The sequence below is a fragment of the Emys orbicularis genome, chromosome 3 (genome assembly GCF_028017835.1).
Source record: "Emys orbicularis isolate rEmyOrb1 chromosome 3, rEmyOrb1.hap1, whole genome shotgun sequence".
In the NCBI taxonomy this organism is placed as follows: domain Eukaryota; kingdom Metazoa; phylum Chordata; order Testudines; family Emydidae; genus Emys; species Emys orbicularis.
Window position 1 is genome coordinate 45,637,088 of NC_088685.1, and position 23,036 is coordinate 45,660,123.

General features: G+C 38.2%; 1 protein-coding gene across 1 annotated transcript in view; it reads right to left on the reverse strand.

The window, feature by feature from the left end:
- Positions 1 to 23,036, reverse strand: part of CSMD1 (CUB and Sushi multiple domains 1) — a 1,638,713-nt gene that overhangs the window by 1,288,356 nt on the left and 327,321 nt on the right. The window lies entirely within an intron of this gene.

Sequence of the window (23,036 nt, forward strand, 5' to 3'; positions counted from 1 at the left end):
ATGGAGGAAATGCTGGTAGAGTCCTTATTGTCTCCCTTTGCGTCATTTTAAAGTGCTCCATACTGTGTGTGAGCAAACCTATTACATTTGAAATCTGGAATGAATGACTGCCCTTTTCTGACCTGAGCAATAAAATATATAGTAATATTGTATATTTAAGCATGAGAAGTTTTATTGAAAGAGCCCAATATCATGGTGACATTTAGTTTAATTTATGATACTATCTTTATTGTTACTATTTATTCTCTTATAGCTTATTATTCTACAATCCAGTTTTAAATTATAACTATTTTTAACACTCTTCCCTAGGCTTGACTAAGTCTTAAAAAAAATATATTACCACATTACTTGTCCGATAACCGTTTTTTACTATTTTTTTTACAGCTTGATGAAGATTTGATTCTTAATTTTAAAAAGGGACAGTATATACATTTTCTGGGCATCTCATCTTTTATTAATCTCAGCATCACAAAAATGTTCATTTAATAATTGATTTCTACACCAATGCAATTTTAAATTATTTCTAAATAACAGAACAGTCTAGTTTGTCATATTTATAATATCCTATGTTGGTACTCATTATAATTTGGTACTTTGTGGGATTTTGTTTCTTACTCTAGTTTTATATCATTTCCCCCCCCCCCAAGAGAATATCAGATAATATCATTGCTAAGGGCTTTTAAAATATATTTTTCATCAAAATTAAAAGCTTTTTACTTTTAAGCACACATAATTTTGCTATCCTCCCCACCCCAATGATACAACTGATGGTGGGTGAATTGGCTGCAGGATGTTCAGCAAAACAACATCTGAAATATCCAACAGGCTTTAAGCATGTGGGATGGACTGGCAGGATGTATATTTGAGTACAGATTTAAATATTGGCTTACGGATTACTTTTTCTTTATCATAAGGGAACATCCCACTCTCAAAATATTACTTGCCACATTTATTTGGCAACTAAATAGAGTTGCCATGAGAGGATAATATGGGAACTGCTCAGTTTCAATGTGAAAGACTATCAGCAAAACAGCCTGCACAAACTGATACTTTGCATGCTACTACTCAATGCCTTAGAATCTGTTGTCTTTAGGTTGGAATTTTCAGAATGGCTCCACAACAGGGCATGAATTTCAATGGAACTCAGTGCTCATTAGGCCTCTGAATAAGATTTTCAGAAGGGCTCAACCACTAGAACTGGTAAAAAAAACAACACCACAAATTTTGTGGGAAATTTTGAAATAATTTTCATTCTAAAATAAAACAAAATATTGAAATTTAATAAAAAATGAAAATTTCCAACAGTTTCCAATCAAAAACTAAAAGGAAAATACCTTGACACTTTCATTTTTGAATGCATGAAATGATGAACATTTTATTCTATGCAAAGTTTCAAGGTGTGAAGAATGACCATATTTAGTTTATTTTTCAGTGTGTCAGTGGCCAGGTAAAGGAAAGGACAGGTTTTGCCTAGGCTTCAGGCACAGACAGACACATAAAAAAGAAAATGTCTTAACATAACCCCTATGGATAATGTAAGGGTGAGAAGGGTGGGATATGGTAAAGATGGGGGAGAAGGAAGGGAAGTGCCCCTGTTTTTTCATTGTTTTTAGTTAATATGTTATATAGAAAACCCCATTGCTATACCATGTAAGTATTATCATGTCACCCTGATGGAACAGGCATTTCTTAGGTAGTTTCCCACAAGTGCAAGAGTCTATGTGAAATGTACAGACCCAAACCTTCTTCTAAATACAAATACCAAACAAATGAACATTAAATGATAATTACTTTTAATATCTAGAATAAAAGTTTCCACGTTTGAAAAAAATTGTATATTGTTAAAATGTGAAATAAATGTGCATTCAGTCAATATTAATATAACATAAGGGCATAAGAACATTTTAGCTTGCTTGTTCTTAAACCAAGCCAAAATGTTAGTTTCACGATGGCAAGCTTAAGTGGAACTTATTTCTATAAACTCTACTTTACATTTTAATGTGACCTTAGATTAGATAATATTGAGGGCACCCCATTTAATGTGAATCCATAAACAGCTTTTGTGGGTGATTATACACTAAAGCAAAACTAAGACAGAAAACCATAAAAGTGTACTGCATGTACAGTACAACACCCTACGTATTATTAATAAAACATTGAAATTAGAAAGATGCTTGTCTGGTTCATAGAATCATAAATACGTAGGGCTGGAAGGGATATCGAGAAGTCATCAAATCCAGCCCCCTGAACTGAGGACCAAGTAAACCTAGACCGTAGTGAACAGGTGTTTGTTCTTAAAAACCTCCAATGATGGGGATTCCACAACATCCCTTAGAAGTCTATTCCAGGCCTTAACAACTCATATAGTGAGTAAATATTTCCTAATAGCTAAATCTCCCTTGCTGAAGATTAACCCCATTTCTTCCTATCCTACCTTCAATGGACATGGAGAACAACTGATCACAGTCCTATTTATAAGACCCCTTAACATATTTGAAGACTGTTATCAGGTCCGCCCCTCACTCTTCTTTTTCAAGACTTAACATGTCCAGCTTTTTTAATCTTTCCTCATAGGTCAGGTTTCCTAAACCTTTTACTATTTTTGTTGCTTTCCTTGGGACTCTCCAATTTGTCCACATCTTTCTTAAAGTGTAGTGCTCGGGATTGGGAACAGTACTCTAGCTGAGGCCTCACCAATGCCAAGCAGAGTGGGACAATTACTTCCTGTATCTTATATAATGACACTCCTGTTAATGCATCCCAGAATGATAACAATCTTTTCCACATCTGCATCACATTGACTCATATTGAATTTGTGAGCTACTATAACTCCCAGACCATTTGCAGCAATATTACTACCTATTCAGTTATTCCCCATTCTGTAGTTGTGCACTTGATATTTACTTCCTAAGTGAAGTACTTTGCACTTGTCTTTATTGAATTTCATCTTGTTGATTTCAGACCAATTCTCTAATTTGTCAAGGTAATTTTGTATTCTAATCCTGTCCTCCAAAGTGCTTGCAACCCCACCCAGTGTGGTGTCATCAGCAAATTTTATAAACATACTCTCTACTCCATTATCCAAGTCATTAATGAAAATATTGAGTAGTATCAGACCCAGGACTAACCCTTGAGGGATCCCATTAGCTATGCTCTCCTAGTTTGACAGTGAATCATTGAGAACTACTTTTTGAATAGTCTTCCAACCAGTGGAGCACCCACCTTATAATAATTTCATCTAGATCACATTTCCCTCATTTACTTATGAGAATGTCATGTGGGACTGTGTCAAAAGCCTTACTAAAATCAAGATGCATCATGTCTGCTGCTTCTCTGCAATCCATTAAGCCAGTAACCCTGTCCAAGTAGAAAATAAGATTTGTTTGGGATAATTTAATCTTGACAAATCCATACTGGCTCTGATTTATAAACCTATTATCCTCTAGGTGCTTACAAATTGATTGCTTTCCACTAAGTTCCAGTATCTTTCCAAGTAACTAAGTAGGCTGCCTGGTTTTTAATTCCCAGGGTCCTCTTTGTTCCCCTTTTTAAAGATAGGTACTATGTTCGCCCTTCTCCAGTCATCTGGGACCTCACCCATAGTCCACAAGTTCTTGGAGATAATTACTAACAGGTCCAAGATTGCTTCACCTAGTTCCTTAAGTACCCTAGGATAAATTTCATCAGGCCCTGCTGACTTGAAAACATCAGTCTTCTTGATATCATCAGTTATTACCAGCTAAGTAGAAGACGTACACTGTCCATCTTTCTCTTATTTCTATTTTATTTAAAGAACATTTTCTTATTGCCTTTTTTGTAACTCATTTTGTGCCTTAGCCTTTCTGATTTTGTCTTAGCCTTTCTGATTTTGATATTCTTGTGCTATTCTTTTGTACTCCTACTTATAAATTTGTCCATGTTCCCATTTTTTATAAGATTCCTTTTTGATTTGCAGGTCATTCAAGAGCTCTGGATGGAGCCTTATTGGGCTCTTAATATTCTTCTTCCCTTTCCTTCATATTGGGGTAGTTTGCAGTTGTGCCTTTGTTACTGTCTCCTTGAGAAATTGCCATCTCTCCTGGACTCTTTTATCCCTTAGAAATTTTCCAATGAGATCTTACCTACCGGTTCTCTGAGTTTCTTGAAGTCTGCTATATTGAAGTCCATTCTACTTTTTCTGCTGCTGTCACTCCTTGCTTTCCTTACAATCATGAAATCATCATTTCATGATCACTTTCACCCAAATTGCCTTCCACCTTCAGAATGGCAACTGATTCCTCCTCCCTACGGGGTCAGGTCAAATCAAAAATGGCTGATCCTATAGTTACTTCCTTCACTTTCAAAAACCAAAAGTTGTCCCCAAAACATTTCAATAATTTCTTGGAAATAGTGTGTTTTATCATATTACTTTTCCAACAGTCAGTACAGAGAAATCATATTGAATCTGCCACCTTCACAGCCTTTCCAGTGATATCATTTTGTAGTGCATCTTACATGACAGAGATGCTTACAACTAAAATTTCAGGCTTGATCGTACCTCCATGCAGGATGTGCAGAGGATGAGGAAAAGTCGACAAGAATCACCTACTGCAGTTTCTTTCAAATTCTTCTCTATCATTGAGGACAACACTACCATAACTCTGTGGCACTTGTCCTTGTGACATGGAGTCATCTTTACCTCTGTCCTTTCTTTGGCCGTGCACATGTAGGCCATGTGAGAATATGGTTGCTGTTTTTTCCCCATAGAATCACAAAGACGCAGCCTTTTTTTCCATATCTTTAAAACTCTTGTCCAGGTCCTCTACATCTCCTAGCTCCACTGCTGCAACTTCATCCTTTCTGATGTTCGTCACCCCCATCTCAGCAATACCCCACCTGAGTTCTTTCCAAAATGCTGCCTCTGGGATCTCCTTCTTCAGGATTTGTGACAGGGTGCTGGGTAAGGAGTGCAACCTGCCATGCCAGTCCCAATTAAGAGGAGTAGATTGGAGCTGGCTGAATAGGCCTGTGCCTGCCTGGCAACTAGTAACAGCTGCCAGCCTAATTAGCCAGGGGCTATAAAAGGGCTGGGAGAAAGGAATCTGGGGGGCGGGGAAGAGAAAGGATGAAGCCAGAGACAGAGAGGGATGGGTAGTTCTGGTCTGCTGCTGGTAAAGACTAGCTGTGAAACGAATCCGTATAGTAAGTAAGATAGTAAGGTAGTGGTGGGAAATAAGTACAAATAAAGTGCACTGGTGATTGCATCGACCTGAGGGGTCCCTGACTGGTTTGTGAAGGCAGCAGGGGCATAAGTAAGAGGGGCCCAGCTGTGACTTGCTACAGGTTCCATTTGAAAATGTGACTCCTTTTTTCAAAGAAATCTTTTCACTTGCTCCTCCTTTTGCACCACTCAAATGCAAACACTGCCTGTAAACTTAAGTTGTGCTTACTTTTAAAGTACTGCATACAGCCTTATGTGGACTCTTTATAGCTGAGTACATTTAACCCCAAGAGAAGAATAGCTCTTCTTCCTTACAAATTAATGAGAATGTGTGCATATAGAGAAAGGAATAACCTCTGATCAGTATGAGAACTCCATTTTTCCCTTGGATGTTGCGTCTTAACAGTAAAAAAAAAGAAAAAAAAAAGTCATGTTAAAAATAATGGTAGTTCATCTTCATCATATTGATCATTTCCCTGAGTACAGAACCTTTGTGAAGTGCAAGATGCATCTGCAAATAGTATCACCTATAATCAACTGGGAACACAAATATCACCAACCAGTACCCGTTAAACATGATTTGCTGGTTAAACTTCTACTATTTGCACTTGCAAGCCGATAAAACTAAGCTGTGATGAAACTACGTTAAGAATCTGGCCCATAAAATCTTTACTTTATTAGTGAAAATATTGTAGTCTTTGGTTTTCTATGAATATGGTGCCCAAAAGATAGACAAAGATTATATAGTATTTTTAAAGGTAAACAAATGAGAATACAAACTGTCCTTGATTTTCAGTAACCGTAAAAGTGAGGGTAAGGCTAGGAATAAGATTATGTATAGAGAATTAAATTTCTGCAAAAACCTGTTCCTCATCTTCTAATTCCCCTCCTCTTTGGGGTGGAGGAAACTGTGAGTGATTAGTGGGTGAGGTAATGGGATCAGTGCACTTAGGGAGTGACACAGCTGAATGGGAGCTGCAGAGCCATAGATTTATTGACTTAAAGGTAGGGTGACCAGAGGTCCCGATTTTATAGGGACAGTCCCGATTTTTGGGTCTTTTTTCTTATATAGGCTCCTATTACCGCCCCACCCCCATCCCGATTTTTCACATTTGCTGTCTGGTCACCCTACTTAAAGGACCATTAAATCATCTATGTCGGACCTTCTCCACATCACATATTCTTAAATTTCCCCCATGAACCCTGCACTAAACTCAATAACGTATGTTTGGTTAAAGCATATCTTCAGAAAGGCATCCAGTCTTGATTTGAAGATATCAAGAGATGGACAATCACCTATTTCGCTTGATAGTTAGTTCCAATGGATAATCACCCTCACTATTAAAAATGTGTGCCTAATTTCCCATTTCAATTTGTATGTCTTCAGCTTCCAGCCACTGGTACTGTAAATTGATCGCCCTGCAATTCCAACTTCCCAAATATCTCGGGAACTGCAAACGTGGTGTGGGTTGGCAACTGAGAGTTAAACATGACATATTTTATGACGTTTACTGCAATATGTGTATTTGTCAAACAGTGAGTTTGCCAAGGGGGGAGGGAACAGTGAACCATGGTGAACCATACACATATTGCAGTAAACGTCATAAAATATGTCATGTTTAACTCTCAGTTGCCAACCCACACCACGTTTGCAGTTCCCGAGATATTTGGGAAGTTGGAATTGCAGGGCGATCAGGGGAACACTGTGTGCTTCTTAAATACCTAAAGGGAAGACTTTGTATAAACCAGTGATTAGGGGAGAAGGGTTAATTACTATCAAGAATGTGAAAACAAATAAACAGCTGAAACCCAAACATGCAGGTTTCACGTCACTACATTTTTTTGCCTCATAACTGGAAATACACAGACACATGCAAAGAAAAAAATAGATTTTCTCTAGGTATGCAATTATATCTTGGCATTTCACTTCTCATACACAGTTCTGGAATGCCTAAACATTTCAAGTTCAGCACTTCTAATACACATTCTATTAAGAAATATACTGTACTCTGTTAAAAAAAAATCCCCTGTACATTTACTCAAAAGTGCTGTTGGCAAATTTCTGTAAGTGTAGAATACATGCCAGTCAAGATTTGCTGACTCCAACAAATAAGAAATCACTGCTTTTTAGACACTTTGCATATTTTCTATTATTATTGTGCCTTATCAAAGCATCTCCTGAGCTAAGTATACACGAAGAGAAAGGATTAAGGGTGAGATTAAGGTTTTATCAAAGCAAAATGATATGAGGAGTTACGGGATCAGTAAAGGATCACATACGTGATAATAACTACACAAACATTCGTAGCTATCAGCAACATTGTTAAATTACTTTTCCTTTGACAAAGCTGTTTTGGACAGTTTGAAGGGTCCCTTAATGAAAACTTTACAGAAAGATTTTATTGTAATATAGACTGTTTGAGAATACAGAATTAGTTTGCCTAATAATGGTAATAAGATGACTTGCAGTAAACTTGGATTTTACATTGTGTTAAAATTACAGGTGTTAACTCCTGCTCCAAAGAGTTAGTGTTTTTGATGTATGGTGGTTTTACTTTTATGCTATAAATTCTTAAATGAGAAAATCTCTTTAAAAACAAAACAAATCAAATAACCCCTTCCTCCTCACAGATGCTAAATTCTTGATTCTGAAATTGGATCCACATGGGTGGAGCACTGTGACCATACAGAGCCCTGTTGGGTTCAGTGGGATTCCACATGGGTGCCAGGACCACATGAGTATACTGATCCAATTGCAGGATCAAGGTACTAAAAGCAAGTGTTAGACTCACATCTCCAGTAGAAGGTGGCTTCATTATCCATGCCCCTCCCATTAGATGCTCACCTATACCTATCTGCATAATCTCTATGTTAACTGGGAGGAGCCTAAACTGGTTCCACTGAAGTCAAGGGGTACTTTGTTATTGACTTGACTTCAGTGAAGCCAGGATTTCACCCTGAGAGATCACAAAGAAAGCAGCATAAGGGTTTGATGAGGAGATTCAGATTAGAATGTTATTAACATATTATTGAAACAGATTAAAACATATCACAGCATCTCTCATCTGCTCATTCATTTTTGTCCCTGAAAAAATAGCATTTTGACAAGAACAGGTTTTTGTCAAAAATATTCGAGGGAATTTTGGTTTGGTTTGTTTTCAGCAACTTGGGTTTGGGGATTTTGATTTGTTGACAAAAAGCTGGAAATTCTGTGGTAAACAATGACAAAGTGAAAAAAAAATAATTTTTTTCAAGGAAAAATATTATTTTTGACCAGTTCTATCTATGATATCAAAGTCTCTTGGACATATTACATTATTGTATTCCTTCTGTGGCTGCCTATTGGGCGATATTTTTACTGCAACCAGCATGCTACAGTTGAGTCTAAAACAGGGGTCGGCAACCATTGGTATGCGGCCCATCAGGGTAATCCGCTGGCGGGCCACGAGACATTTTTGTTTACATTGACCGTCCACAGGCATGGCCCCTCGCAGCTCCCAGTGGCCATGGTTCACTGTTCCCAGCCAATGGGAGCTGCGGGAAGCGGCGTGGGCCACCGGGATGTGCTGGCCGCTGCTTCCCGCAGCTCCCATTGGCTGGGAATGGCGAACTTCTTGCTATATGATAGGGATATAAACCATTGTAACCTTGATCCTTGTCACGTGACAGGTCTCTTACACATATTCCTGTGTATCATACCGCTATTAAAAATACTATTGCAACAAAAGGACCTACACTCTCATATATATTGTCAAATAGTAATGGAATAGGTGTTACAGACATTTGATGCAGACACAGCAGCAAAATGAAGACAAACACATGCAAGGAATTAAACAGCAGGCCACAACATTTATTAAAATTTAAAGCAGGGGAGAGGCGCTATCCACCCATCACCTATACTCTCCTATACCAGGCATTTAATTGGTTCCAGTGCAGGGGATTCAGGGCTCCTTACTATATAACCCATCACTCTGTGTAGGCTCTCCCCAACCTATCCCCCCACCCCCAGACTCAGCTCTCTCTGAGTCCAAGCACCCTCTCCAGCCTCTTGACAAGGGGGAACAGAGGGAGAAGCAGGGAGGGAACCTCAACCCATGAAGACAATAAGGTCTAACCCTATTCCATAAGCCCATGGCTCTTCACCAAAATCCCAGGTCTTTTACCTCTGGGAAACATTACTTTTATTCTCTTAACTGCATTGGACACTAGCTGCAAGATCCAGTGAATAAGCAGCTCAACACAAGTACCTCAGGTAGGTACTAAACATGGTGCAACTTAACCCACTGGGCCTTTAAGGTGCTACAAGGAAAGCAAAAAACTCCTTGGTCCTCTGCCAATTGGTCTATGGGAGAAAAAAATCCTTTCTGACCCCCCAAATGGGCAATCTGCAAGACTCGCAGCATGTGTCAGGCCAGGTTTCCATTCCTAGTTAGGGTGGGGCTGTTGAAATGGAGCTGAAAGAGGCTCCACTTTTTCCAGTGGTCCCGCACTGGGCTAAATCCTGAGAGCTCAGGAATGCTGGCCAATCAGCACACCTCCCCCACAGCTGGCCAATGGGTGCCAGAGATTCCCAAGGAGGAGAAGCTGCCTGGTGTAAATTAGCGAGCATTTACCTCCCTTGCTGCTGGGACTGTCCCCCTTTCACCACCAACCCCATAAAGTTCCCCCATCCACCTTGCACGTGTAATTGCAATCAGATTTTGGTTAATGTCAGCATGGACTGCTCATCTACATAAGATAGAATCTGTTTCTCTTTTGGTTTTCATGTCACATGACCTCAAAGCCTCTCCTCTTCTTAAACTGTTGATTAAGTTATTCTTCTGCAGCACCTGAAGGATGTTTTCATTTAATCAGGTATAGTTTTGACTGATTTGATACTTCTATCTCTTGTAATCTTCTGGTTTCATGGGTCACTTCTTTCTTATTCACTAGCAAGGCATATTCCTTAGGTTTCTAATAATAGATCATTTACTGATGTTCAATTGGATTTAATTCTTTAGCACACAGATCAGTGTGCCAAAACATGTACATATATCCAAACTACACTGTTTCAGTAACAAGTTGTATACTTAAAGGCACCTATCACCTATCTTTTTTTTTAACTAAACTCAGACAAAGTGAAGTACTTGGGATTTGCTATGAGCTCAAGGCCATCTCAACTTTTTAGTTTGTTTCTGATTGATGTACAACTAGTATGCATGAGTCATTTAAAAATCGTAGTGTTGTTTCTGACTCCAATATGTTCTCTGAACATTACGTTTCTCAGATTATTAGAAACTATTATCATCTGAGAAAAAAAATTGCCATGCTTAAGACATATCTCTGCCTGTCTGATTCAAAGAAGCTCATTCATGCTTTTATCTCCCTTAGACTAGACTACCATAATGCTCTGCTCACTGATCTGCCAAACAGACTGATTACTGAGCTTCAGAATTATAAATCACATGAAGAAACACAAGCATATTTCCTTGATGATAGTGTCACTATATATTGCTGACCCATAAAACAAAGGGTAGATCTTAACATTTTTATGTTAGCCTATAAAAGAAAAGACATTTGTGTTTAGGACTCTAAGTATATCTTTGAGTGATTTTTTCCATTCTATATAAGCTTTTTAGAATTCCTTTACTACAAGTTTAAGTTATTATTACAATGCCAGAATCATTGGGCAAATTGATAAAGTGTTACATAATGTCCCATAAACAATCTATTTTTTCTATATAAAAGTCTAGCAGTGTTTTCAATATGAGTTAAAGATTCACTAGTTTTTTTTGTTTTTTTTTTAGTTTTCTTTAATTTGTCATGTAAAATGCTTTGAGATTATGACACACAAGGTTGTGTTAAGTGTCCATAGTGATTTATGAATGGTTCATCATAAATTGCAACAAAATAAATAAAGTGCTACAGTCATATATGAAGAAGTTTCCCCAAAATAAAATGAACATAAACCTACTGTGAATAAATAGGTTGGAACAGATAACAGTCAAGTCAAAAGACTTTGTAATAAAATGGTTAAATAGTAATATTGCAATGGGCAGTATTTCCTTTCAAAGACTGAACAGAATTAATCGGACAGATCTAAGAATCTACTAGGGAAGAATTTGACAGATTCTCATGTGTGAATCCCTCTGCCTATACATTGTCCTATTAAAATCAATAGGACTTTACACCAGAGAGAGGACCCCTGGACTATCCTTTTACCAAATTGGGGCATGTATACACCTCTACCTCGAATTCAGATATAATGCGGTAAAGCAGTGCTCCGGGGGGGGGGGGGGGGGGGGGGAGACTGTGCACTCCGGTGGATCAAAGCAAGTTTGATATAATGCGGTTTCACCTATAACACGGTAAGATTTTTTGGCTTCCGAGGACAGCCTTATATTGAGGTAGAGGTGTATATGGAGATATACACCTATCTCATAGAACTGGAAGGGACCCTGAAAGGTCATCGAGTCCAGCCCCCTGCCTTCACTAGCAGAACCAAGTACTGATTTTGCCCCAGATCCCTACGTGGCCCCCTCAAGGATTGAACTCACAACCCTGGGATTAGCAGGCCAATGCTCAAACCTCTGAGCTATCCCTCCCCCCTCTAACCTGCCCCCCCGAGCAAATTCCAGAAATACCATCGCATTACCAGTGTTGATATTTTTTAGTTGCAACCCATGCATTTAGTTGCATTCAAATCTCTGACTAGAGATCAAAAATATGATTAAGTGAAAAAACAGGAAAGCAGTCTGATTAGCTGAACAGGAAGAAACACCTGGGGAAAATCATTACCATACTTTTTCTCTCCCCAGCCCATTTAATTTATTTCAGTGCATTTTAAGAAAGTACAACGATCTAAAGTATGTGTGAGTCTTCATAAAATTGGCCACTTTTCAAACTACCTTTAACAAATTCTGTGTCCAGTTTGGGCTAGAATGATTATTTTTCAGCTTGATAGTCTTCAAAACCTGACTCACTTTCTCCCTAACACTCTGTAATGATCTTCTTTTCATAAGTAAAATATTATCATGGAACCAAGCAATTGTATGCTGGGTTTACTTCTAAACAGTAGATAAAGGATCACTAAAGTATTCTCCTCCATATTTATTTACAAATATATCACTTCTGCTCATAGACTTTGAACATACACAGGCCTTTTTTTTTTACACAGTGGAGAGCATGGACCATATCTCTTCTGCATTTGTAGAACACCTAGCCCAATGGGGCCCTGTGCCTACTTGCAGCATATGAACATTGCTATAATACCTGTATTGTATCATAAATCGTTAAATAAGTAATAAAAACAGCATAACACATTAAATCCTTACTTTCCACATAAATCTGACCTAACATATCCAACTACTTTCAGCCTAAAAGTCTCTGCTTGTTTTAACTCCATCCAACATATACGGGACACGTCTGCACTTAAGAAAATATTTGAAAATTTCCCAGTACTTTAACACCAATTCAGGGGCACTGTCTTTGTGACATGGGGTTCACTAGTGTAAAGAACTCGTAATCTACTGCCACCATTTTAAGCACTTTTCAATTAGACTTCATTGTGTACAAAGAACCACAGTGATTTCTCTTGTTTTTAAGATGGATCATGCTCTCAAGAACCATTCAAAGGGGGGTAGCAAGCTCATGGTGTTTGGATCCATGATATCTAAGTCACTTTTCACCAAAATGAATGTATCAGTTCAGTATCTCCCTCATTTTTCCCCCTCAGTGTGTTGAAAGATACTGAATACACTGGATAACTCAGAGGAATTGTAATCCACACAGGTCCTGTCACCTCGAGGTTCAGGTCAGTAGTCATTGAAAGTTGTTACTAATAGATGTCCGGGGCCTAAGTGAAATGAGCTGGTGGACTCAGTAAAGTGCCTATTTATTAGGTGTTCATTACCCAAAAGCCATCCAGATATTTGGCACTCAATTAGCAATCACAGCAAAAGGCCAATGAGCTTGGAAACTTAACTATCCTCTCACCCTTGTGATGGTCACTATAAGTTAGGGCTCAGAGTAACTTTGCTTGGGCTATATTTGTTTTATTTGCTTGGGCTATATTTGTTTCTGCAAGGCTGTCAATTTGGCGCCTTTCAAATGTAGAATAAAAATTGTAGCAGTAGGAGGAGAGGGAGTTGGCCTTCTAAGTGCCTGAGCAAGCAAGTCTTCAGCTGGTAGTACTATGGGTGGGAAGAAGGTCAAACTGAGTAAAACATTAGTGATCCAATCCTCTCAATATACAGTATGGTATGATGGATCAGCTGCTTATGTATAATAGTAGTGGTAGTTTAGTAACTTTGCTAACTATTTGCACTGAAAATAAACAAACCCAGGCAGGGAAAAAAGGGAGGAGGTGTTGCTTTACATATTATAAATGTGTACACTTGGACTGAGGTTGAGATGGAAATAGGAGACAGACTTGTTGAAAGTCTCTGGATAAGGATAAAAGGGGTAAAAAACAAGGCTGGTATCATGGTAGGGGTCTACCTCAGGCCACCTAACCAGGAAGAAGAGGTGGATGAGGCTTTTTTTAAACAACTAACAAAATCATCCAAAGCACAGGAGTTAGTGGTGGACTTCAACTACTCAGACATCTGTTGGGAAAATAACACAGCAGGGCACAGATTATCCAGAAAGTTCTTGGAATGTATTGAAGACAATTTTTAATTTCAGAAGGTGGAGACAGCTACTAGGGGAGAGGCTGTTCTAGATTTGATTTTGCCAAATAGGGAGGAAGTGGTTGAGAATTTGAAAGTGGAAGGTAGCTTGCGTGAAGGTGATCATGAAATGGTAAAATTCATGATTCTAAGGAATGGTAGGAGGGAGAACAGCAAAATAAAGACAATGGATTTCAGGAAGGCAGACTTTAGCAAACTCAGGGAGTTGGTAGGTAAGATCCCATGGGAAGCAAGTCTAAGGGGAAAAACAATTGAAGACAGTTGGCAGTTTTTCAGAGAGACATTATTAAGGGCACAAGAGCAAACTATCCCACTGTGAAAGATAGGAAGTATGGCAAGAGACCACCCTGGCTTACCCAGGAAATCTTCAATGATCTAAAAATAAAAAATAGAGTCTTACAAAAAGTGGAAACTAGGTCAAATTACAAAGGAAGAATATAAACAAATAACACAAGTATGTAGGGACAAAATTAGAAAGGCCAACACACAAAATGAGATCAAACTAGTTAGAGACATAAAGGGTAACAAGAAAACATTCTACAAATACATTAGAAGTAAGAGGAAGACCAAGGACAGAGTAGGCCCTTTACTCAGTGAGGGGTGGTGGGGGGGAATAATAACAGAAAATGTGGAAATGGTAGTTGTGCTTAATGACTTCTGTGTTTCAGTTTTCACCACGGAAGTTGGTGGTGATTGGATGTCTAACATAGTGAATGCCAGTGAAAATGAGGTAGAATCAGAGGCTAAAATAGGAAAAGAACAAGTTAAAAATTACTTAGACAAATTAAATGACTTCAAGTCATCAGGGCCTGATTAAATGTATCCTAGAATACTCAAGGAGCTGACTGAGGAGATATCTGAGCCATTAGCAATTATCTTTGAAAAGTCACAGAATATGGGAGAGATTCCAGAAGACTGGAAAAGGGCAAATATAGTGCCAGTCTATAAAAAGGGAAATAAGGACAACCCTGGGAATTACAGATCTGTCAGCTTAACTTCTGTACCCAGAAAGATAATGGGGCAAATAATTAAGCAATCAATTTGCAAACATCTAGAAGATAATAAGGTGATAAGTAAGTTAGCATGGATTTGTCAAGAACACATCATGTCAAACTAACCTGAGAGCTTTCTTTGACAGGATAACAGGCCTTGTGGATAGGGGGGAAGTTGTAGACATGGTATATCTTGACTTTAGTAAAGCTTTTGATACTGTCGCACATGACCTTCTCATAAACAAACTAGGGAAATGCAACCTAGATGGAGCTACTATAAGGTGGGTGCAAAACTGGTAGGAAAACTGTTCCCAGAGAGTAGTTATCAATGGTTCACAGTCATGTTGGAAGGGCATAATGAGTGGGCTCCCGCAGGGATCAGTTCTGGGTCCAGTTCTGTTCAATATCTTAATCAATGATTTAGATAATGGCATAGAGATTACACATATAAAGTTTGCAGACAATACCAAGCTGGGAGGGGTTGCAAGTGCTTTGGAGGATAGGATTAAAATTCAAAATGATCTGGACAAACTGGAGAAATGGTCTGAAGTAAACAGGATGAAATTCAATAAGGACAAATTGAAAGTATTCCACTTAGGAAGGAACACTCAGTTGCACACATACAAAATGGGAAATGACTGCCTAGGAATGAGTACTGCAAAAAGGGATCTGGGGGTCATAGTGGATCACAAGCTAAATATGAGTCAACAGTGTAACACTGTTGGGAAAAAAAGCAAACATCATTCTGGGATGTATTAGCAGGAGTGTTGTAAGCAAGACACGAGAAGTAATTCTTCCACTCTATTCTGTGGATTAGGCCTCAGCTGGAGTATTGTGTCCAGTTCTGGGCGCCACATTTCAGGAAAGATGTGGACAAATTGGAGAAAGTCCAGAGAAGAGCAACAAAAATGATTGAAGGTCTAGAAAACATGACCTATGGGGGAAAACTGAAAAAACTGGGTTTGTTTAGTCTGGAAAAGAGAAGACTGAGAGGGCACATGATAACCATTTTCAAATACATAAAAGGTTGTTACAAGGAGAAGGGAGAAGAATTGCTCTTCTTAACCACTGAGGATAGGACAAGAAACAATGGGCTTCCATTGCAGCAAGGGCGGTTCAGGTTGGACTTCCTAAGTGTCTTCCTAAGTGTCAGGGTGGTTAAGCACTGGAATAAATTGCCTAGGGAAGTTGTGGAATCTCCATCATTGGATATTTTTAAGAGCAGGTTAGACAAACACCTGTCAGGAATGATCTAGAAAATACTTAGTCCTGCTATGAGTGCAGGGGACTGGACTAGATGACCTCTTAACTTACTCCATGCTGTCAATGAGTCAGCCTCGATAGAGCTAGGGAGCCCAGGCTAGGATGGTCCAGAATTATTATGGCAGGAGATAATAGAGCCCTGGCTCTCTGCAAAAATAAGAATCTTTAGATACCAATGGGTTGGTCTCCTTCCTGCTTTACAGACTTCAAACTCCACTACCGAAACATAGGCAGACATACTGAGAAGTCTTGTGGAAACACTATGCCCTTCAAGCAGCATATATTACATAATTTTGGCTCTCAGAGTTTTTTGTTGTATCATTTTCACATGGCAGGGTATGTGTTTTCTAGGAAAGTAGTAGGTAGTTGTTCATATTTTTATTTTATGAACAATGAGACCTTTTCTGATTCTGAACGGATTGTTGAACTGTTTTGGATTGCTGCAATGGCCTGGCAGATTTTATTTCAACACTTCTAAACAGCACTACACTGGGTTGCCAAGAGACCTGAAAACAATGGACTGTGGAAAACATCGGTCAAGCCAATTTTTTGTGTGGATCCTCCTTTAATATTTGATAAAAATATTGAAATGTAAATTGAAGTTTTTTTTGTTATTATTTCTCCAGTAGCACCCATCATGTGGTAGGCACTGCTGTCCCACACAGGAAAGACAGTCCTAGCTTGAAGAGTATATAGTGTAAGAGAAACAGCAACAAATGAAGAGTGGAACTACAGGATACATTATATACATAACAGATTTAACAGTCTCACAACTTACCTATTATTAGTAGTGTTATTCATCAAAATTGACACATTCCAGTGAAATGTTTAGCTTTACACGAAACAACATTTTCTGATAGGAAAAGTGTATTGGAAAATTTCCAATCAACTCTAATACACACATGCACCCACAGCGTGATATGCAAGAATACCTTACATTAGAAGATGGTCTAGGTATGGTGGAACATTACTGCAGATGTTAAACAATGTTTCTGAGTTTTAGCTACCCTACTAGTAGTTAAAGAGTTGGTTTATTCAGAACAGTCCTGGCTCTGCTATAACAAATGATGGTTAAGTGTTCTGGCATATGTATATACTATACAGACAGAATCCTACCATCTTTAAAAAGAATTAATGTTAAGAGATTAACTGAGGGTTATTTGGCATTATTATACTTCTGGTAACTTCTCAATAAATTCTAGCATTGTTTAAAAATTATAATTAGGGAACTTTAAGTGCACATTTTATACTGCTTGTCATCCATCACAGATTTTAATGCAGTATATCTGATGAAAAACTCTAGTGTAGAAATAAAAGCAATGCCAGGAATGCCAGTCTGTGTATTTTTGATGATAAAAAGGCTGAGTGCTTGCCAGCAGCAGCTTGCTGTCAGTAAAAATGAATCTGAAACAGATGCCAACTGCGTCAACAGCTTGAGCCCTATAAATTTTTTATTAGGCAAAGACACAAATCATGACAAAAGTACATAGGTGTAAAGCACATCAAAGAATATCATTATTATATTCAAACTCAAAGTATGAGGCTATCAAATTCTATATTTTCAAACAACACTATTATGTTCCCTACCCAAGACAGCAAAATGAGCATGTTTTGGGTTTTAAAATGATATAAAAATCTTTGGGAAAGGTTACCTCTTATATTTCTATAGTTCACCTATATCAGTCTTTAGTACTGTTTTATCAATAGATGAAAAGGATATATTTTTATAATACTCATTGTAAATACAAACTATAGCTGGTGATTAATCGCAGTTAACTCATGCAATTAACTCAAAAATGAATCATGGATAAAAAAATTAATCATGATTAATCACACTGTTAAACAATAGAATACAAATTGAAATGTATTAAATAGTTTTGGTTTTTCTACATTTTCAAATATATCTATTTCAATTACAACACAGAATAAAATCGTACAGTGCTCACTTTATATTATTTTTCATTACAAATTTGTACAAATGATAAACAAAAGAAACAGTATTTTTCAATTCACCTCATACAAGTATAGTAGTGCAGTCTCTTTATCATGACAGTGCAACTTACAAATGTATTTTTGTTGTTACATAACTGCACTCAAAAACAAAACAATGTAAAACTTTAGCGCCTACAAGTCCACTCAGTCCTACTTCTTGTTCAGCCAATTGCTAAGAGAAACAAGATTGTTTTCATTTATGGGAGATAATGCTGCCCATTTCTTAATTACAATGTCACCTGAAAGTGAGAACAAGCATTCACATGTTACTGTTGTAGCTGGTGTAACAAGATATTTATGTGCCAGATGCGCTAAAGATTCATATGCCTCTTCATGCTTTGGCCATCATTCCAGAGGACATGCTTCCATGCTGATGATGCTTGTTAAAAAAATAATGTATTAATTAAATTTGTGACTAAACTTCTTGGGGGAGAATTGTATGTCTCCTGCTTTCTGTTTTACCTGCATTCTGCCATATATTTCATGTTATAGCTGTCTCGGATGATGACCCAGCACATGTTGTTCAAAATCAACCTTCTGCTGGTGGTATCTGACTCAGATGACGAAAATGAACATCTGTTGGTCCGCACTGCTTTGGATCGTTACTGAGCAGAACCCGTCATCAGCATGGACGCATGTCCTCTGGAATGATGGTTGAAGCATCAAGGGACATATGAATCTTTAGCACATCTTGCATGTAAATATCTTGAGACGCTGGCTACAACAGTGCCATGCGAACGCCTGTTCTCACTTTCAGGTGACATTGTAATTAAGAAGCAGGCAGCATTATCTTCTGCAAATGTAAACAAACTTGTTTGTCTGAGCGATTGACTGACCAAGTAGGACTGAGTGGACTTGTAGGCTCTAAAGTTTTACATTGTTTTGTTTTTTAATGCAGGACTTTTTTGTACATAATTCTAAATTTGTAAGTTCAACTGTCATGATAAAGAGACTGCACTACAGTACTTGTATTAGGTGAATTGAAAAATACTATTTCTTTTGTTTTTTACAGTGCATATATTTGTAATAAAAATAAATATAAAGTGCACTGTACACTTTGTATTCCATGTTGTAATTGAAATCAATATATTTGAAAATGTAGAAAACATCCAAAATATTTAAAGAAATGGTATTCTATTGTTTAATAGTATGATTAATCAAGTGATCAATCACGATTAATTTTTTTTCACAATTATATTTTTTATCGCTTGACAGCCCTAATACAAACACATTCACGTTATAAATTACACTATTTTTTTCCTCGATATCCAAAAGATGTCTGAATGCGTATATACCAGTCATATGCAATATATTTTAAGTTATGAGGATAAAGATCACAACATGTTATATCTGTTTCCATTTCTTTTTTCTTGTAGAGACAATAGCTTCCAGTTATTAATGGCTGATGATTTACAGGAAACAAAATTATCTGCCATGTGACAGAAATGTATCAGAGGGGTAGCCGTGTTAGTCTGAATCTGTAAAAAGCAACAGAGGGTCCTGTGGCACCTTTAAGGCTAACAGAAGTATTGGGAGCATAAGCTTTCGTGGGTAAGAACCTCACTTCTTCAGATGCAACCTCACTTCTTGCATCTGAAGAAGTGAGGTTCTTACCCACGAAAGCTTATGCTCCCAATACTTCTGTTAGTCTTAAAGGTGCCACAGGACCCTCTGTTGCTTGTGACAGAAATGGTTAATGTATTTTTCAAAATAAAAAAAATTGTGAAGATTGAGCACTCTCATCTCCAGACACTTATGTATTTGAATGATTGAGAGACTTTTATTTTTCCAATTCCATATTGTCTGCCTAGTTGTTTCACCAGTACTGGGTATTAGGATTTACATAGAGAATAGTTTGACAATCAGGGATTCTGCTTCATAAGTACTCTTCAGAGTATGTTATTTTTTTTTCAACCCATGTGGGTTTGTATTCATGAATTGGGCTTCAAATATATCCAAAAATCTTAAACTGAACATTGATGGAAATTGCTGAATGTTAATGATTTTAAGGGCTACACCACTCTAAATTTAATTCAAAGGGACTACCTATTTGATCCAGGTGTAAATTAAGTGGTGTGTAAGAGTTTACACTATTGCAGGCTCAGTAAGGAAATATATTTAGAATTCCTGGAGTGTCTAATCCTTTTTTTACTTATTGCTATCTCATTTATGTACGGTATTTGAAATTAGCTGAAATAATTGTATTAGTACCAATCTTTTCTATTGCCTTCAAAATTAGGATATTAACATTTGGCCAATTTTCATCTGCTCTTTTCCAGAAATTATAAAAGTAGTTTCTTGTTGTACTATTTGTTGCATGCACTTTAATTGATCAATTAATGAATCCTTAGTATAAATATCTTTGAGCTATGCTTTTTTCTTTAAATTATGTGCAGTGATCATTTAGTTGACTATTCACTATTTCAAATTTATTATTTGAGCTTTGGGAATCATCTCCTAAATCACAAATTGGAGAAGTTAAGAGAAGAGCAACAAAAATGATTAAAGGACTAGAAAACATGACCTATGAGGGAAGATTGAAAAAATTGGGGTGTGTTTAGTCTGTAGAAGAGAACACTGAGGAGGTACGTAACAGTTTTCAAGTACCTAAAAGGTTGTTACAAAGAAGAGGGAGCAGAATTGCTCTTCTTAACCTCTGAGAATAGGACAAGAAAGCAATGGGCTTCAATTGCAGCCAGCTAAGCACTGGAATAAATTGCCTCGGGAGGCTGTGGAATCTCCATCACTGGAGATTTTTAAGAGCAGGTTAGACAAACACTTGTCAGGGATGGTCTACATAATTAACCTCCTAATTTTCGGTGAAATACTGGCCCCAATGAAGTCAACAGGAAATTTACAACCATGATCTGGCCCCTCTGCAACTATTTAGTTTACACAAGGGAATCTAGCCCGCACACACTCTACTAATTCTAAGTACTTGAGAAGGGAAGTTAAATTACCAACTGCTTCTCTTCATGTTCCAATATATATTCATGACTGTATCTGTAATTTTCACTCCATGCATCTGAAGAAGTGGGTTTTTCACCCACAAAAGCTTATCCCCAAATAAATCTGTTAGTCTTTAAGGTGCCATCAGACTCCTTTTGTTTTTTGTGGATACAGACTACAACGGCTACCCCTCTGATACTTGGTACCAACTGCTTTGTTTTCAGATTAATTGAAACGTAGATAGAGGTCATTACAAAAACTGCAGGAGTTATAATAAAGCAACATGCTTTAGGTTTTTGAATAGGGAAAGAATGAAATAATTCTGTGAAACAGTATCATGCCTCGGATGCATATATTCACCTCTCACCAGTGCCTCCTGTAGGCCAGGTGTGGTGCTGCAAGCTAACCTGCCCCAGGCGCTCCCTATAGGTTATTTACCACTCTAGATGGGTCTTCAGTGGCTCAGCCCTCCTACCAAGTCACAAAGTCTAAAATGGATGAACCCCTTGTGGGGTAGCAAAGAATTTGACACGCTGTCTGCCCTCACCAGGGTCTTCAGCCCTTTCTCTGGGCCCCTTTAAGTCCAGCCCTTCACTTGGGCTTCCCAATGGAGCCTTGTTCACTTCTCAGAGCTTAGGCCACTTTGCTACAATGCCAGTGGGGGATGGAGACTTGGGCCTGCCCACTACTCTGGGTCCCGGCCCAGGTGCCCTACACACAGCAGCCAGGTACTTCAGTTTGCTGCTGCTATTCTCTGGGTCTTTTCCTATGTAGCCCCTTTCTCTTCACCTTTACCTCAGGGCTGAAGTTCTCAAATACTCTTTCTCCTCATGAATGCAAGTACCACTAGGACCAGTCTTCTAGTTCTCTTCTTGAGCTCCTGTGCCCTTCCTTGCTCTTCTAACGTCAGCCCTTCTCAGGCCCTGCAACTCCTTTTATCAGAGCCTACTGGGCCCTGATTGGCTGCTTCTATCTAGCTTCTCTAGGCAGCACTGGGGGACCTACCTTCTGTGCGCGTTTCCTGGGTTGGGGTGTGATAAGACCACAGGGCTTCCAGCAGGGGGCCAGAAAGACCTGATACATTCTGTCCCAATGCCTTATAATGGTCTACCATACTGGGATGGAGAACGTCATTTAATTCCAAAGAGAGAGGGGTTAGAAAATCAAAATCTGTATGCAGAGCACAGTCTCTTTTACAAGCATTATTTTGCAGGAACAGTTATGTCATGGCAGAACTGAAGAACTGGGTTAGGAGAAAAGTAGAGGGAAGAGGCAAAATGAAAGGAAAAAGAGAGTTGGTGCCCCTTATTCTCCCATCTAGAAAAGACTGGTGTCTTGTGCACTCTAGACCTGATCCGAAACTCATTGAGATCAATGGAAATATTCCAATTGATTTCAACTGGCTCTGGATCAGGACCACTATTGAAACTTCAGGTCCTATAGGATGAGTATAGAAGGATAACTACAAGGAGTCCAATCTGTGTTCATTTTGCATCCAAAATTTCTATACACTTTACCAGGAGTTGTGTGTGTGTGTGCGCGCATGCGCATGTGTGCATGCGCGTGTGTGTGTGCAAGAAATACTGTACTCAACCTTTGATGGCACAGCAAAATAAATGTGTATTTTACAGCAGAGGTAAGATTTGTGAGTATTCAAAGAAAAGTTGTACATATCACTGTGTTTATTTAACTATATCTTTTCTTCTTCTATTTCTTATATTTAAAATTTGAACTACCTTATTATTTTATCACTTAGCAGTAATTTTTCAAATGTGAAATATTAAAAATGGGTTTCCCCCATCTCTGACTATTAGTATTTTATTGTCTTCCATTTCAACCATCACAGAAAAGGTAGTATCTCCAGGAAAGGCAGCACAGGGATGTACAATACTCAGGTCTGCTTCTATGTTCACTTCTGGCATCCAAAGAGATCCGCATTTTAAAGGACTTCAAGCTAAAAACTGATTTTCA